This window comes from Oncorhynchus keta, chromosome 34 (assembly GCF_023373465.1).
Source record: "Oncorhynchus keta strain PuntledgeMale-10-30-2019 chromosome 34, Oket_V2, whole genome shotgun sequence".
Lineage (NCBI taxonomy): Eukaryota > Metazoa > Chordata > Actinopteri > Salmoniformes > Salmonidae > Oncorhynchus > Oncorhynchus keta.
Window position 1 is genome coordinate 39,861,961 of NC_068454.1, and position 18,216 is coordinate 39,880,176.

Consider the following 18,216-nt stretch of genomic DNA (forward strand, 5'->3'; position numbering starts at 1 on the left):
TATACAAAAACATAAACAGAAATACCCTATTTAAATAATGCAAATGGTGGTCACACCAGATACTGACTGGTTTTCTGATCCACACCCCTACCATTTTTTAAGGTATTTGTGACCAACAGATGCATATCTGTATTGCCAGTCAAGTTCCTTATATGAACTGTAACTCATTAAAATCTTTGAAATTGTTGCATGTTGCATTTCCATTTTTGTTCAGTGTATATAGTGCTATTTATTTATTTTATTACCATTTCATGTTTTTATTTCCCTTAGTTGGAGCTCTGAGCCTTAGATTTTCATTGTACCTTGCAATCAAGGGGCGACAGGGTAGCCTAGTGGTTAGAGTGTCGGACTAGGAACCGTAATGGTTGCAAGTTCAGATCCCAGAGCTGACAAGTTACAAATCTGTTGTTCTGCTCCTGAACAGAACTGTTCCTAGGCCATCATTGAAAATAAGAATTTGTTCTTAACTGACTTGCCTAGTAAAATAAAGGTAAATAAATAATCACACTTGTACATGTGACTATTCAACAATCTGAACCCTTTTGATTTCACTTTAAGTTCTGTCATTTTAATTCCATCTTCCATTGATTAGCCTGGATATCTCCTAATAACTTGCCACACGAAGGCTCTAGCGCTTTGACTGTAGCCTAGTGCCGGTTTGATGACTTGTGATTGGGCGACAACAAGCTACACGCGCCACTCTTGTGAAAAGAAACAGCACCAGTTGCATAAATTATAAAATGTTCTCTCTTTGAGGGAACCACGATGTACACCAGGGATGGGCAAATTTGATGGGGTGGGGGACACAAAAAAACGGAACTCATCATGAGAGGTCGCAGTGGCTCGTGGGTTATGGGCTGCACATGTTTACAATCACTGTATCCCACACATTCCTTTGTACTGTGGCCAAGTTCAGAGGCCAGGTGGACCCACGCTAACGCTAACTGATGTAGGGGAGATATCCACTACTACTCCTAATCCTAGATGCTAACTTTGCCCTAAGCTTGATTGCCATTAGGCCTAACTTTTTGGTGAATTTCTGAGGCATCCAGAAATACCTCAGAAATAAATCCATCTATTGAAGGGCAGACTGGGCTTAAAGTTAAAGGTAGAGAGCAAGAGTTAGGATATATATAGGCTAGGCTATATTCCCTGTTTTTAAATCTCCCTGTAACATATGATCTACAGGAGTTAATGAAATCAACATGTGCCTCTTTCAAGAACAAAGGGACAAAATCAACATTAAAAAACGATAAGCTTTAGGTGGAAAAAACAAGTGGCCTTTAAGAAAAACTAAAGAGCAGAGCATAGGCCTACAACATAAAGGATGGCTCGGCACTAAGATTGATCTAACCCTCAGTTTGATAAGCCAGTTGACTACCAACCAACCCATAACGTTTAGAAGTTGAGATATTAACTTCTTTGGGCAAAGCCCCTGGAAAGGGCCTCTCTCTATCAGAGCAGCGCTGCCAAATAAATACTGTGGCTGTCAGGCCTTTGTGGACACACTGAATTGAGGGGTAGACACTAAATTTTCACATTTGTTCAGAGGCACCGCAAAGCAAGCACCATTCCCAGAGCCACAGCCACCACTAGGCGCATGGTAGAGATTCCCAGGGACCACCACCAGTCAAATATATAGGCTGGAGGTACTGGGAATTCACAATCACATTGACACACAATAGCGTATAGACTACACATTCTCCCTTAATTAAAAATATCAGGCTTAGGCCTAATTGTAAACATGTAAGAGGTTCTGGGCATATCTAATCCGTGTTTGAACTGCAATTAATGACCTTTTGGGAAATGATGTGCATAATTGCCTCACCTGTTGTACATCGCGATATCACCTTATAACTAGACCTAGTAGCTTAATCTAACGGACGATCCTCCATTCTATGATCCTATGACCCAATAGAAAAATATCCTTTCATCTTGCAAAAAGTGGATACCAAATGGGTTCAAGTTATCATGTTGTAGCCTTTTCACTGGTCTCCCTTAATGGAGTTCACCACATACAGGTTGAGGGGAAGAAAGGAAAGTCTCACCTGCACAATGGCAAAGGCTGACATGTGCTTAATGGGGCCATCTATAAGACGGTCATCCGAGGCACTGGACTATATATATATAACAGAAGTGGGATTGTTTTCCTGATTGCCTTCGGGGTTGGTGCCATCGACACATAGGCATGTTTGAGTGTGGAGCTGCTTTGTACTCTGTGAGATGTCAGACAATGAAGAGAGCAACCTTCAGCATGACTTCCCCTGCAGCCTGCGGTCAGTTTTTTATTTACTGCTTTCCTGATAACGGCCATCGCCACAGTCTTTTCATCCACTGATTCTACATGAATGATTCCTCTAAATTTCCCTCACCGCTGTTGTCATAGCGACAGTCGAAATTCACACCGGGCAGTCTATGACCTTTCAGTCATCTGAGAAAATAGACACTTTGCCAATAACAGTTTGTCAGATAAAGAATGCCTCTATGAAATGAGTTTTTATTTGGGGGAGATTGGGCAAATGTTCATTTCCAGCCTACATTTGACAGGTTAAAGATGATGGCCATTTTATTACTGTCAATTTATACAGAAAGAGGAAATAGGCTGTTCTGAATTCAAAGCTCACTAAAACAATGACAAGTGAACAACACAATCCTAAACCCTGGAAGAGGAAGTGAAGGAGCAGGTATGGAAGAATGGGTGGAAGCTGTCTCAGGCATTGTGCACAATGTCTGCCCTTCACACTGGAAGCCTACAGTATGTTATGAAAGGAGGAAATGACAATGAGCAACCCTTTTTTACATTCCCAGTCCACGAGTTCCACTATGATTCACGCACATCCCAGCTCCAAAACACAACCAATGCTGTGCTGTCCACAAATATGAGAGGAAGGAGTGTGTGCCTGGCTGGCTGAGATTTACAACAGAACAAAGCTATTTTATTCCTGTCAAATTTCCTGAAAGTGTCGCTTTAGGAAACAAGTTGTTGACATTGTTTAAGGCAGTATCAATTAAGTTGTTAATTAACTCTTCACTGGCCATATTTGATTCCTTATTGTACCGCAAAGGCAATGTTCTACAAATACAGCTGAAGTCAGACGTTTACATACACCTTAGCCAAATACATTTCAACTCAGTTTATCACAATTCCATTTAATCCAAGTAAAAAAAATCCCTGTTTCAGGTCACTTAGGATCACCACTTTATTATAAGAATGTGAAATATCAGAATAATAGTAGATAGAATGATTTATTTCAGCATTTATTTCACTCATCACATTCCCAGTGTGTCTGAAGCTTACATATACTCAATTAGTATTTGGAAGCATTGCATTTAAACTGCTTAACTTGGGTAAAAATTTGTGGGTAGCCTTCCACAAGCTTCCCACAAGTTGGGTGAATTTTGGCCCATTCCTCCTGACAGAGCTGGTGTAATTGAGTCAGGTTTGTAGGCCTCTAAGCTCGCACACACCTTTTCAGTTCTGCCCACACATTTTCTACAGGATTGAGGTCAGGGCTTTGTGATGGCCACTCCAATACCTTGACTTTGCTGTCCTTAAGCCCTTTTGCCACAACTTTGGAAGTATGCTTGGGGTCATTATCCATTTGGAAGACCCATTTGTGACCAAGCTTTAACTTTAACTGATGTCTTCAGATGTTGCTTGAATATATCCACCTAATTGTCCTCCCCCATCTATTTAGTGAAGTGCACTAGTCCCTCCTGCAGCAAAGCACCCCCACAACATGATGCTGCCGCCCCCCGTGCTTCACAGTTGGGATGGTGTTGTTCGGCTTGCAAGCCTCCCCCTTTTTCCTCCAAACATAACGATGGTCATTATGGCCAAACAGTTATATTTTTGTTTTATCAGACCAGGGGACATTTCTCCAAAAAGTATGATCTTTGTCCCCATGTGCAGTTGCAAACCGTTCCTGCCAAGGATGAACCAGACCTGTGGAGGTCTACAAATTTCTCTCTGAGGTCTTGGGTGATTTCGTTTGATTTTCCCATGAGGACAAGCAAAGAGGCACTGAGTTTGAAGGTAGGCTTTGAAATACATCCACAGGTACACCTCCAGTTGACTCAAATTATGTACATTTGCCAATCAGAAGCTTCCAAAGCCATGACATCGGTTTCTGGAATTTTCCAAGCTGTTTAAAGGCACAGTCAACTCAGTGTATGTAAACTTCTGAGCCATTGGAATTGTGATACAGTGAATTATAAGTGGAATAATCTGTCTGTGAACAATTGTTGGAAAAATGGCTTGTGTCATGCACAAAGAAGATGTCCTAACCGACTTGCCAAAACTATAGTTTGTTAACAAGAAATTTGTGGAGTGGTTGAAAAACGAGTTTTAATGACTCCAACATAACTGTATGTAAACTTCCGACTTGTATGTATGTAAACTTCCGACAACTGTACTATACTAGCATTTCGGTTAACAAAGTTAATGTGGTTAGACCTTTGAAGTAGCCTACACAACCCTGTCACATGGAGAGGTCTGACATCCATGTCTTCTTAATGCCTGCATAGGCTAATTCAATATGTGTGCAAACTTTTTCTGCCTTGCAGATTGCTCACAGGTCACACCATTACCATGATAGGATGCATCCATCTTAAAGCCACTTGACTGGTGGTGTAATGGGAGGATTTAGGCTAGAACTGTTATAATACAAATTAGTTTAACTGTAGGAGTTCCTGTCTGGCGCTAGTTATGTGCATGTCTATGTGCGGTAGTTTACCTGGGAAATAAACACGCTTGGACCAGTGTGTTCTTATAGACGGGTTTGATGTTTAGCAACAAAACCGATGTGTGCGCAACTATGGGGCAAAGAAGTTGGCTTAGATTGTTGATAACGTGTAAACTATATTTCGTCTTCAATATTAATTGAAAACATAAATAAAGTTAAACAATGAGCACCTGTCTCTGAAATATATCATTGCATTTGTTGATTAGCTAGGTAGCAACTTTGTGTCATATTAGCAGTCAAAACACCAATATAAGACATGGTATCAAGAACAAGATCAAACAAGCTGAAACAAGCCACTTATGATTCACCACATGCAGTTTCTTGTCACTGTTGATAGCTACCTGGCCGTTCGAAGTGTGCTCATCGTTTTCATGACATTGTCAGCTAACCATTTATAAACTTTGGAAGATACTGGGAAAATAGCCTGACATTCTCTGAGATCGTATGATTATTCACCTTGCCTTTAGGGCAGAAATGTCACAAGCAGATTCAAATACAATTTACAGCAGTGCCTTTTACAAGTAACCCAATTTTTCTTCTAGAATGAATGTCCATATTGCTCATGTTGAAATCAAAAAAAGATGACAAGTCTAATCTGCTCATTAGCGAGCTCGTATTTTACCCAGGAGGAGAACTGTTATTGAAAAGAATTCACATTTTCAGATAATTTTGAGAGAAAGCTGACTCCATACTGCTAATGTGATTTTTGGGGCATAAACTTCCACCTTGAAATTGCCACTGCGTAGTCCGCAGTCAAGAGTGTGAGAAACGTGTTTTTATTCCCTATCCAAGCTTCCCAACATCACTGAAGAGTTGAGACATGTTTTTGAAGGCCGATCATTACTCAGAATTTACAGTTGTACCTGGGGCTGTGGAGTCAACCTGACATGTCTATCCATTAGACATTGGCAGACAAGACATTGCTCATCCCTCCCTTACCCAACATGCTACACATCACCTCGTTCAGCAATTAAACAACATTACCTTACACATGGCCTCCATAGAAAATCACATTTCACATCAGGGATTGCCATCTCTCTTCATCAGGAGCCAAAGTGTTTCAAAAAAGATCTGCCTCAAATATCAGCAGTGAGCTCATGAAGGCCTAGTTCACATATATCTAGATCTTGTAAACTGATCTGATTGTGAGAATGATATCTAGCTATGAGTTACTAGTTGCCAGCCTCAGCCTGCCCACATCTATTTAAAATCTTTATCAGGTTTATTGTATTGAACATCACTCGACTAGGAACACTCTCAAACTGAACAAAAATCCATTAATGTGTTACGAAACGCTGGTTAACTAATTTCTTGCTCATACTATATTCTACCGTCCGAAAATACCTCTCATCTTTTGTGACAACTGATGTGTCCTCTCCTTCAGTGTCGAACTAAGCATGTAACTGTGTTGACAGTCACTGATCTACATGTCATTTTGCATGCCGAACAACCCCAGGCAATATCAGTAGCCTAGTCAAACTGCGGACTGTGCCCAGCTTTGCACACTGATCAATGTGAGGTAGGCGGCCTATTCCTGATCTTGCACATCTGCCCTGCACCTTCAGCATTCAAATGCTAAAATGGCTTGCGCTATATTATGCTTTATTAGTTGAATGACAACCTATGTCATTTCAGGGTAAGGATAGGCATTTACAGTTTTTTCCAAATGCTTACACACAAAATCTTTTCATGTCACACGATTTTTGAAACCTCTCACTCAAAGTGCAAAACTACACACCAAATATCCAAAACCATAAGTTATTTCTCAGCCTTTGACTCTGTTGTCAATTGCTTAAAACACTTTTTTCAAAACACTACACACAATTCTCTACCTAAAACACAAAAATCTAACAGGAAGTGACTTGCTTTCCTTTTCCAAACACAACCAATCAAAATGCTACACTTATTCACCAGGTCACACACAGACTCCTCACATGTGCAAACACTAATAGCTTAACTGATCACTAACCAATCACTGCTTTACTGTAGTATAGGCTTATAAATAGGTCAAAGGTCAGATTACCTGTTTTGAACAATGGATGCCAACAATGGACAGAGAGCAAGAGGAGTAGGAGAGACAGGAAGAGGAAGAAGAGGACGAGGGCAAAGAAGAGAAGGAAGGAGAGCCATCTCTGATGAGATTAGGGCAACACTTGTTGATCATGTAATCAACCACGGTTTGACCATGAGAGAGGCTGGACTGAGAGTCCAGCCCAACTTGAGTCGATTTACAGTGTCGTCCATAATTCGAACCTTCAGAAATGAGAACAGGCTTGTAATGTACTGTAAAATACGTATGACTGCATAGTATTGCATAAACATTTGTAACTCTAAGCCATCATTTACTGCACTGCATTGAATGAGGTTGGTTATCATGCTGTACTACATTTTGTTGTACATTGTTTACAGTTACTATGCTGAACACATACTGTGTTTGAATTCTGTACAGAGTGGAAAGGCAAAGATATCATGGAGGACGAGGACGCTTGTTTACAGATGTACAAGAGACTGCAATTATAAATATGGTTTTGGCCAACAATGTAATTGGGATTCGAGAGATAAGAGAGCATATCTTGAATAATGACACCATATTTAACAACATCAATGCTGTAAGCCTGTCGACCATACAACGCATCCTCCAACGGCACCGAGTGACGATGAAACAACTTTACAAGGTGCCATTTGAGAGAAACTCTGACAGTCAAGAATATGCGACATGACTTTGTAGAGGTATGTATGCAACACTACTTCCAGTACTTCAGACATACCATATTTCCTCATCTGAATATCCTTTTGTCTTTTACAGAGAGTAATGGAGCTGGATGCCCATGTAATTCGCCATGAATTTATTTATGTGGATGAGATTGGCTTCAACCTCACCAAAACCAGGCGCCGCGGAAGAAATCTAATAGGACAGAGGGCAATTACCAATGTCCCTGGACAGCGTGGGGGTAATATAACTATGTGTGCTGCCATCACTCAAAACGGGGTCCTCCATCACAATGCCACACTTGGTCCGTACAATATGCTCACTTTTTTGGATGCAATTTACACAATGCTGATCCAGATCAGGAGCCTGCTAGGTTTGTGGTTTTATGGGACAATGTTAGTTTTCACCGGGCTGTTCTGGTCCAAAACTGGTTTGGCACCCATCCACAATTTGTAGTTTTGTACCTACCCCCATATTCACCTTTTCTAAAGCCCATAGAGGAATTCTTCTCAGCCTGGCGCTGGAAAGTGTATGATCGCCAACCCTATGCCCGCATGCCGCTTCTGCAGGCAATGGAGGACACATGTGGGGACATAGAGGTTGCCTCTGACCAAGGTTGGATACACCATGCTAGGAGATACTTCCCTCGATGTTTGGCAAGAGAAAACGTATCTTGTGATGTGGACGAAGTATTGTGGCCAGACCCCGGCCGGAGAAGAGATGAAGCGTAGCTTAGCACTGGTGACTGCCCCCCACCAATTCCTGGACTGCCCCCCCGGGACCCCACACACACAATTGTGTTCTTTACTGTATTCTAAAGAATATACTTTTGGTTTACATATGTTTATGGTTTTGTTGTATGCTACTGTATACAACAGTAATGTTTGACCTAATAAATATTTTCTGTTTCTACATTACAGTGGTGTTTACAGTGTACTTGTTACCCCTCTCAGCAGATTACTTTCACTGTAGAACATTGTATTAAAATGTAGATATAAGCCTATGAAAGACCAGAGCTTTAGATTTAGAACAACAGTGTTTACATGGTATATCCAAAAATGTACTATTATGAAAGCAGTGTTTGCCATTTGATGCAAATGCTTCATTCTGACATGTGTTTATGGCATTTTGAATGCAGTGTTACATTTTGAAGGAGATGTGAGGCATTTTGCATTTTGTGTGTGCAGTTTTGGGAATTGTGTGTAGAGTTTTGAATAAAGGAGACCGTTTTGAAAAACGTGTGTAAGCAGTTGGAAAAAACTGTAATATGATTTCACAATCTAGATGGTCGAAATACATGTTATAGTCAAAAGACGTGTGTTTTAAATGACTTTTTGTTTCTTCAATGGAGACTTGCTTGTTTGACTCTAAAGCGCTGGTGCGCTGTGCTCTGCTTGTGGGGGAGGGGTGAGAGAGGAGTAGTGTGCCCGTGTGTGTGTGGAACAGAGGGTGAGAGAGAAAGTTGAAAGAAAGTAGCCAAACTGACTCAACTAGTGTGTATATATATCAACTATATAACCTATGGCTGCAACAAGTTTGTCTATAAATCCATCTGCTAGTGCCTGTCTTGACTATATCAAATCTTTGTAAAGAAGCTAGCTAGATTACTAACCACCACTGAGACCTGTATGCTTTCGTTGGCTGGTCCTCGCTACATACTCGTCGCCAAACCCACTGGCTCCAGGTCCTCTATAAGTCTTTGCTAGTGAAAGCTCCGCCTTATCTCAGCTCACTGGTCACCATAGCAACACCAACCCATAGCACACGCTCCAGCAGGTCTATTTCACTGGTCATCCCCAAAGCCAACACCTCCTTTGGCCGCCTTTCCTTCTAGTTCTCTGCTGCCAATGACTGGAACGAATTGCAAAAATCACTGAAGTTGGAGACTTATATCTCCCTCACTAACTTTAAGCGTCAACTGTCAGAGCAGCTTACCAATCACTGCAGCTGTACACAGCCCATCTGTAAATAGCCCATCCAACCAACTACCTACCTCATCCCCACATTTGTTTTTGTTTATCTGCTCTTTTGCAAGCCAGTATTTCTACTTGCACATCCTCATCTGCACATATATCACTCCATTGTAAATGGCTAAATTGTAATTACTTTGCCACTATTTATTGCCTTACCTCCTTACTTCATTTGCTCACACTGTATACAGTAACAGTTGAATGTTATGGTTTATCCTTGTAGGCTACGTAGCAATGTCACAAAGATCATTTCATTTAATTTTAGACAAAGCATTTTCATTGTTCAAAAAGCCCCCCCCAAAAAATCTAAAAAATGAATATGCTCCCAAGTAATCAAATACTAAACTTCTATTTGAATATTCAAATAACCGTGCCCATCCTCATTTCAGGTGTTGTGTTAATGCTGGATTCTGATTCTGTTTTTTTCCTGCAGAAAAGGAAAGATAAAATGTAAATAAACGCATTTTGTAAACGCAGATCTAAAATGCTTCTTATTGCAAATTCTGCTCGGCTTTTTTATTTTATTTTTTATTTCACCTTTATTTAACCAGGTAGGCAAGTTGAGAACAATTTCTCATTTACAATTGCGACCTGGCCAAGATAAAGCAAAGCAGTTGGACACATACAAGACACAGAGTTACACATGGAGTAAAACAAACATACAGTCAATAATACAGTATAAACAAGTATATATACGATGTGAGCAAATGAGGTGAGATAAGGGAGGTAAAGGCAAAAAAAGGCCATGGTGGCAAAGTAAATACAATATAGCAAGTAAAACACCGGAATGGTAGATTTGCAGTGGAGGAATGTGCGAAGTAGAAATAAAAATAATGGGGTGCAAAGGAGCTAAATAAATAAATCAATAAAATAAATAAATACAGTAGGGAAATAGGTAGTTGTTTGGGCTAAATTATAGGTGGGTTATGTACAGGTGCAGTAATCTGTGAGCTGCTCTGACAGTTGGTGATTAAAGCTAGTGAGGGAGATAAGTGTTTCCAGTTTCAGAGATTTTTGTAGTTTGTTCCAGTCATTGGCAGCAGAGAACTGGAAGGAGAGGCGGCCAAAGAAAGAATTGGTTTTGGGCATGACCAGAGAGATATACCTGCTGGAGCGCGTGCTACAGGTGGGTGATGCTATGGTGATCAGCGAGCTGAGATAAGGGGGGACTTTATGTAGCAGGGTCTTGTAGATGACATGGAGTCAGTGGGTTTGGCGACGAGTATGAAGCGAGGGCCAGCCAACGAGAGCGTACAGGTCGCAATGGTGGGTAGTGTATGGGGCTTTGGTGACAAAACAGATTGCACTGTGATAGACTGCATCCAATTTGTTGAGTAGGGTATTGGAGGCTATTTTGTAAATGACATCGCCGAAGTCGAGGATTGGTATGATGGTCAGTTTTACAAGGGTATGTTTGGCAGCATGAGTGAAGGATGCTTTGTTGCGAAATTGGAAGCCAATTCTAGATTTAACTTTGGATTGGAGATGTTTGATTTGGGTCTGGAAGGAGAGTTTACAGTCTAACCAGACACCTAGGTATTTGTAGTTGTCCACGTATTCTAAGTCAGAGCGGTCCAGAGTAGTGATGTTGGACAGGCGGGCAGGTGCAGGCAGCGATCGGTTGGGGAGCATGCATTTAGTTTTACTTGTATTTAAGAGCAATTGAAGGCCACGGAAGGAGAGTTGTATGGCATTGAAGCTTGCCTGGAGGGTTGTTAACACAGTGTCCAAAGAAGGGCCAGAAGTATACAGAATGGTGTCGTCTGCGTAGAGGTGGATCAGAGACTCAACAGCAGCAAGAGCAACATCATTGATGTATACAGAGAAGAGAGTCGGTCCAATAATTGAACCCTGTGGCACCCCCATAGAGTCTGTCAGAGGTCCAGACAGCAGAACCTCCGATTTGACACACTGAACTCTATCAGAGAAGTAGTTGGTGAACCAGGCGAGGCAATCATTTGAGAAACCAAGGCCGTCAAGTCTGCCGATGAGGATGTGGTGATTGACAGAGTCGAAAGCCTTGGCCAGATCAATGAATACGGCTGCACAGTAATGTTTCTTTAGTAAGGGTTCGCTCCAAATCATGAATGTGAAAGGACTAATTTTGTGCTTCTGTTGCACTTCTTCAACTCAGATGAAATAGCTTTGCTTTTGTCATTGGATCACCAGATAGCTGATGTGTAGGCTACTTATCGCCAGTGTAGTTTTCTCCAGTAGCAGATTAAAATGCAAGATGAACTTCAAGCAAAACATTAGGAAATGTAGCTGTCTACATTCTTTCTATGTTAAACATTGGAAATTTGGCCATGCATCATTTTTACCATTTCATTGTAAGCTAAAGGACTTACAGTGCCTTCAGAAAGTATTTTTACCCCTTCACTTTTTCCACATATAGTTGTGTTACAGACTGAATTCAAAATACACACAATACCCCATAATTACAAAGTGAAAACATGATTTTAGAATGTATTTGATTTGATTTGAAATTAGATATTTCTGATATTTCATTTTTAAATACAGAAATATCTCATTTCAAATAAAATACAATTTTATTGGTCACATACACATGGTTAGCAGATGTTAATGCGAGTGTAGCGAAATGCTTGTGCTTCTAGTTCTGACAGTGCAAGTAATCTAAGAATTCCCCAACAACTACCTAATACACACAAATCTAAAGGGGTGAATGAGAATATGTACATATAGTATATGGATGAGTGATGGCCGAGTTGCATAAGCCAGGCGCAATAGATGGTATAAAATACAGCATATACATGTGATATGAGTCATGTAAGATATGCAAACATTATTAAAGTGGCATTATTTAAAGTGGCATTGTTTAAAGTGGCTAGTGATTCATTTATTAAAGTGTCCAGTGAATGGGGATCAATGTAGGCAGCAGCCTCTCTGAGTTAGTGATTGTTGTTTAACATTCTGATGGCCTTGAGATAGAAGCTGTTTTTCAATCTCTCGGTTCCAGCTTTGATGCACCTGTACTGACCTCGCCTTCTGGATGATAGCGGTGTGAACAGGCAATGGCTCGGGTTGTTGTCCTTGATGATATTTTTGGCCTTCCTGTGACATCGGGTGCTGTATGGTGTCATGGAGGGCAGGTAGTTTGCCCAAGGTAATGCGTTGTGCAGACCGTACCACCCTCTGGAGAGCCTTGCGGTTGAGGGCGGTGCAGTTGCCGTACCAGGCTGTGATACAGCCCGACAGGATGCTCTCGATTGTGCATATGTAAAAGTTTGTCAGGGTTTTGGATGACAAGCCAAATTTCTTCATCCTCTTGAGGTTGAAGAGGCACTGTTGCGCCTTCTTCACCACACTGTCTGTGTGGGTGGACCATTTCCGTTTGTCTGTGATGTGTACGGCCAGGAACTTAAAACTTTCCACCTTCTCCACTGCTGTCCCTTTGATGTGGACAGAGGGGTGCGCCCTCTGCTGTTTCCTGAAGTCCATGATCACCTCCGTTGAGTGAGAGGTTGTTTTCCTGACACCACACTCCGATTGCCCTCACCTCCTCCCTGTATGAAGTCTAGTCGTTGTTGGTGATCAAGCCCACTATTGTTGTGTCGTCTGCTAACTTGATGAAATACATAAGTATTTACACCCCTGTGTCAACACTTTCTAGAAGTACCTTTGACAGCGATTACAGCTGTAAGTCTTTCTGTGTAAGTCTCTAAGAGCTTTCCACACTTGGATTGTGCAACATTTGCCCATTATTCTTATCAAATTCTTCAACCTCTGTCACTTTGGTTGTTGATCATTGCTAAACAACCATTTTCAAGTCTTGCCATAGATGTTCAAAGTGGATTCAAGTAGAGGTCGACCAATTCATCAGAATGGCAGATTAATTAGGGCCAATTTCAAGTTTTCATAACAATCGGAAATCGGTATTTTCGGGCGCCGGTTTGACGATTTCATTTATATTCTTTTTTTTATTAAAATTTTAAATAGTGTACCTTTATTTAACTAGGCAAGTCAGTTAAGAACACATTCTTATTTCCAATGACCTAGAAACGGTGGGTTAACTGCCTCGTTCAGGGGCAGAACGACAGATTTTCACCTTGTCAGCTCAGGGGATCCAATCTTGCAAACTTACAGTTAACTAGTCCAACGCAATAACGACCTGTCTCTCTCTCATTGCATTCCACAAGGAGCCTGACTGCCTGTTAAGCAAATGCAGTAAGCCAAGGTAAGTTGCTAGCTAGTATTAAACTTATCTTATAAAAAACAATCAATCATAATCACTAGTTAACTACACATGGTTGATGATATTGCTAGATATTATCTAGCGTGTCCTGCGTTGCATATAATCTGACTGAGCATACAAGCATACAAGTATCTAAGTATCTGACTGAGCGGTGGTAGGCAGAAGCAGGCGCGTAAACATTCATTCAAACAGCACTTTTGTGCGTTTTGCCAGCAGCTCTTCGTTGTGCGTCAAGCATTGCACTGTTTATGACTTCAAGCCTATCAACTCCCGAGATGAGGCTGGTGTAACCGAAGTGAAATGGCTAGCTAGTTAGCGCGCGCTAATAGCGTTTCAAACGCCACTCGCTCTGAGCCTTCTAGTAGTTGTTCCCCTTGCTCTGCATGGGTAACGCTGCTTCAATAACTTCAACCTAAAACTTCTTACCTGGGAATATTGAAGACTCATGTTAAAAGGAACCACCAGATTTCATATGTTCTCATGTTCTGAGCAAGGAACTGAAACGTTAGCTTTCTTACATAGCACATATTGCACTTTTTCTTTCTTCTCCAACACTTTGTTTTTGCATTATTTAAACCAAATTGAACATGTTTCATTTTTACTTGAGGCTAAATAGATTTTATTGATGTATTATATTAAGTTAAAATAAGTGTTCATTCAATATTGTTGTAATTGTCATTATTACAAAAAAAAAAACAATTTAATTGGGCCATTAATTGGTATCGGCTTTTTTGGCCCTCCAATAATCGGTATCGGTATCGGCATGGAAAAATCATAATCGGTCAACCTCTAGATTCAAGTCCAAACTGTAACTCGGCCACTCAGGAGCATTAACTGTCTTCTTTTAAGCAAGTCCAGTGTAGATTTGACCTTGTGTTTTCGGTTATTGTCCTGCTGAAAGGTGAATTTATCTCTCAGTGACTGGTGGAAAGCATACTGAACTAGGTTTTACTCTAGGTTTTTGCCTGTGCTTAGCTCAATTCCATAAAATGATTACAAGCATATCCATAACATGATGTAGCCACTACTATGCTTGAAAATATGGAGAGTAGTACTTAGTATTGTGTTGTATTGGACTTTCCCCAAACATAACATTTTCTATGCAGGGCATTTTTTTGCAGTATTACTTGTGCCTTGTTGCAAACCTGATGAATATTTGAATTCTGTACAGGCTTCCTTCTTTTCACTCTGTCAATTAGGTTACTGTTGTGGAGTAACTACAATGTCGTTGATCCATCCTCAGGTTTTTCCTATTACAGCCATGAAACTCTTTTTTTTACCCATCTACCAATAGGTGCCCTTCTTTGTGATTCATTGGAAAACCTTCCTGGTCTTTGTGGTTGAATCTGTGATTGAAATTCATTGCTCCACTGAGGGACCTTACATATAATTATGTGTGGTGTACAGAAATGAGGTCGTCATTCAAAAATCATGTTAAGCACCCCTTTCCCTTTTCCTTATTGCACACAGAATGAGTCCATGCAACTTGTTATGTGACTTGTTAAGCAACTTTTTAATTCTGCACTTATTTAGGCTTGCCATTACAAAGGGGTTGAATACTTTTTGAACTCAAGATAGTTCAGCTTTTCATTTTTTATTCATTTGTAAAAATTATTGGGTATTATGTGTAAGTCAGTGACAAAAAAATGCAGTTCACTCTATTTTAAATTCAGCCTGTAACACAACAAAATGTGGAAAAGTCAAGGGGTCTGAATACTTTCTGTGGCTGCTAGCAATAGCATTGCACTTCTGTTGTCATCTGAAGAAAACAATTTAATGACGAATGTGTTGCACTAATGTATTTTTTGTGAAGGAAAATTATACTTGCACGCCCCATATCACTCTATTTGAAGCAAACAAACAATATTTCCTGTCAATGTAAAAAGCAGGTGAAATTGTTTAAAGCACAGATTTTTATTGTGGTCTGCATTTTGAAAATGCACATTTATGAAAGCTAATCCGAACCCTGGTTTTGCTATGTTATTGTCATCTATGCGCTGTTGAAAACTGTGTTTTGCCGGAATAAAAGTAAGCTACCGGAGACACAACTCTCGTCTGTCTGTACCTGCTGAACAGGTCCATAAACATCTGTGACTCTAGCTGTCTGCATCTGGGTATTATCCTGATTTCTGAAAAAAGTCGCAAGGCAATGTTTACAACTCACTTTTCAAGTTATTACATACAACCGATCAGAATTCTGAATAATTCTTTAAATATGGAGGACGCGCCAAAGTTTTGGAAACACATTACGCCATCTAGCTAACTAGATATCAAAGAATATTAGCTATATGCAGTTATCTTAGCCCACAAGCTAGGCAGCAATCTACGTTAGCTATTTAGCAAACTAGCTATTAACCTAACCATTATCACCACGGTTATGGTCGGCAAGCTAGAGCCTAACTACTGGAGACCGGCTAGAACACAACTAAAGCATAATCGAACATTAAAAGTGAAGACAGAGCAGAGACTTACAGATTAATGGCTGGGGCCCATCCGAAGGTACCACTTTTAAAAGCGTGCAGGCTGAATTAGCTACCAACGCCAGGGAGGGTTGGGCGCTTCACCGGCCAATGGAGTCAGTGTAATCTAAAATAGACAGATTCCAGATGTTAGTCAGCTAGCACGCTATCACGAAGCCAAGGTGGAAAAAGTTACAAAACTCCCATAGCCTACTTCACAGACAACATGCCGAAAAGTTGACAAAACAAATAGGAAAACAAATGAGGTACTACAAAATAAGAGTAAGCAGGTGTGATTTTCTCTTTAGTTTTGAGCCCACAGCAAGAAGGCACCATATGAGCTGACACAAAAATCAACACTGGATTCAATACTTTTTCAATTGAAACTATTATACAAAATCCTTGCCACCAACAGAATGCTATATAAACTCAACAAAAAAAGAAACATCCTCTCACTGTCAACTGCATTTATTTTCAGCAAACTTAACATGTGTAAATATTTGTATGAACATAACAAGATTCAACAACTGAGACATAAACTGAACACGTTCCACAGACATGTGACTAACATAAATGAAATAATGTGTCCCTGAACAAAGGGGGGGGTCAAAATCTAAAGTAACAGTTAGTATCTGGTGTGACCACCAGCTGCATTAAGTACTGCAGTGCATCTCCTCCTAATGGACTGCACCAGATTTGCAAGTTCTTGCTGTGAGATGTTACCCCTCTTCCAGCAAGCCACCTGCAAGTTCCCGGACATTTCTGGGGGGAATGGCCCTAGCCCTCACCCTCCTATCCAACAGGTCCCAGACATGCTCAATGGGATTGAGATCCGGGCTTTTCGCTGGCCATGGCAGAACACTGACATTCCTGTCTTGCAGGAAATCACGCACAGAACGAGCAGTGTGGCTGTTGGCATTGTCATGCTGGAGGGGCATGTCAGGATGAGCCCGTAGGAAGGGTATCACATGAGGGAGGAGGATGTCTTCCCTGTAACACACAGCGTTGAGATTGCAGGCAATGACAACAAGCTCAGTCCGATGATGCTGTGACACACTGTCCCAGACCATGACGGACCCTCCACCTCCAAATCGATCCCGCTCTGAGTACAGGCCTCGGTGTAACGCTCATTCCTTCAACGAAGAATCTGACCATGACGCCGGGTGAGACAAAACTGCAACGATCTGTGAAGTTATTTGGATTTTTACTAATTATCTTTGAAAGACAGGGTCCTGAAAAGGGGAGTTCATATGGGGCATACAACAATCTCAGCTCTGCAAATTTTGATGCGAAGAGACAGAATCAATAGATCATTTATTCTGGTATTGCCCCTAAGTAGCTTGTTTCTGGTGACAGGAATGGCTAAAAATGTAACATTTACTTCCAACTGACACCCTCAAACACATTGATCCCCTGAACGCAGCTCACGCTACAGATTACAATCAGCTGAATTCTAATCACCTGTTCACACACCTGTATGTCATTATAACACACTATTTAGTTCAGTTCTTTGCACCCCATCACTGTGAGGTATTGTTTGTTTTGTGACACATGTCTTTCAGAGCGATGTTTTTCCCATGATTTACGCCTACCTTGATAGTATGATAGTTTTTGCCTGCCTCACTAACTACGCCTTTTGACTATTTTCTGCCTGTACTTTAGCCTTTAGCGGATTTCCTGTTGCCTGACCTCCTGGACTACGTTTACTAGCCTATTCCCTGTACTGTTGCCCTTTTGGACCCCCAGTGTATGACCTTCTGCCTGCCCCTGGACCCAGCTACCTGCCTCCTCCTGTGGTCCTTTGCCACAAACACCTGCTGCGCCCTGTGCTTGAAACCAGCTCTCTGTCTCCCCTCGTGGTCATTACAAAAAAAATGAACATTAATTTAAAATTAACCCTCAAATTGGCAGTGTTGGGCAATTTGGAAAGCCATAGTCAATCAATAAACAACATAATAATACTTTTAGGAATGGTTTTCATCGTTAGCTCACAATCTGTGCTATTAGAAAGGTTAAAACATCATGTAAAACATCACAGCACAGTTGAAAAACAGTAAAATAGTATACTTCATAATTTCTTGTGAACAAACTATTCTTTTGGCAAGTCGGTTAGGACATC

The 18,216-nt window shown here is 40.9% G+C and overlaps 1 protein-coding gene across 7 annotated transcripts in view; it reads right to left on the reverse strand.

Moving 5' to 3' along the window:
- LOC118367119 (protein TANC1-like) overlaps nucleotides 1–18,216 on the reverse strand; it is a 266,705-nt gene that overhangs the window by 226,311 nt on the left and 22,178 nt on the right. For 6 of the 7 annotated variants that reach the window (XM_052493856.1, XM_035750185.2, XM_035750184.2 and 3 more), the window contains exon 2: nucleotides 16,111–16,224. The exons of the other annotated variant lie outside the window; for it this stretch is intronic. The gene's annotated coding sequence lies outside the window, so the exon portion shown is untranslated. The remainder of the gene's footprint in view (nucleotides 1–16,110; nucleotides 16,225–18,216) is intronic. 7 annotated transcript variants of the gene reach the window in all.